Source organism: Octopus bimaculoides, chromosome 11, assembly GCF_001194135.2.
Source record: "Octopus bimaculoides isolate UCB-OBI-ISO-001 chromosome 11, ASM119413v2, whole genome shotgun sequence".
Classification (NCBI taxonomy): Eukaryota; Metazoa; Mollusca; class Cephalopoda; order Octopoda; family Octopodidae; genus Octopus; species Octopus bimaculoides.
In genome coordinates, this window is record NC_068991.1 from 24,266,831 (window position 1) to 24,267,859 (window position 1,029).

The following is a 1,029-nucleotide window of genomic DNA, read 5'->3' on the forward strand; positions in this document are numbered from 1 at the left end:
TATATATATATATATATATATATATATATATATATGATGATGATGATGATGATGATAATTTATTAAGTAACCAGAAGATCGATTTGGTGTTAATCTTTATTTTGTACAAGGGTCGTTTCAACCCATCTTTATTTTGTAAACAGTCGGTTCGACCCATCCTGCTACTGTTCCTTATGCGTAGGACTATGTTCAACATGTGTTGCGTCCATTTTGCAGTCTGAAAAGATAATAGTAACAGAATATTGTAGAGATGCTTCATTCCCTAACCAGACGGACATATGACAGCCTAAGCTCAGGATCTTTTGCGAGATACAACTTTATGTATAGATGTACCTGATGAGACGCAGACTGCAAAATGGATGCAGCACAACATGTTGAACGGAGTCCTACCCATAAGGGACAGCAGCAGGATGGGTCGAACCGACTGTTTACAAAATAAAGATTAATACCAAATCTATTTTCTGGTTACTTAATAAGTTATCATTATCTCAACTAACACTGCGAAGTTCCTGAATTAGATCCAACGGAAATATACCCCGAATGCAGATGACACCAGGCAGCCCAAATTGTGCCAGTGCTCTACTAAACTCTCCAACACACTAATTGACATATACCCATTAGTCCAAAATATTAAACACATATAAATATATACGACAGGAGTTCTTTCAGTTTTCGTCTATCAGATTCACTCACAAGGCTTTGGTCGGCTCGAAAGCTATAGTGGAAGACACTTTCCAAAGATACCACGCAGTAGGATTGATCCCGGAACCATATGGTTAGGAACCAAGTTTCTTACCACACAGCAGGGGTTGCTGAAAAATCCTGGCTTTAAGGGTATCGCGAAAGGCCTGGTTGGAGGCTCAGCCTTCCGAGTTCTTTTACAGAGCTTAGACAAACTAAAGGAGCACTGCAATAAGTGTGTGAATCTGAGAGAGGTATATGTTGAATAAAATTATAATTAACCGATCCTCCTGTATTTTCTGTTACCCAGGAACTTTTTAACACCCCTCGTGTGTGTGTGTGTATATA

At 38.8% G+C, this 1,029-nt stretch overlaps 1 pseudogene; it reads right to left on the minus strand.

Annotated features, from left to right (window-relative positions):
- LOC106867921 (uncharacterized) overlaps positions 1-1,029 on the minus strand; it is a 3,324-nt pseudogene that overhangs the window by 1,653 nt on the left and 642 nt on the right.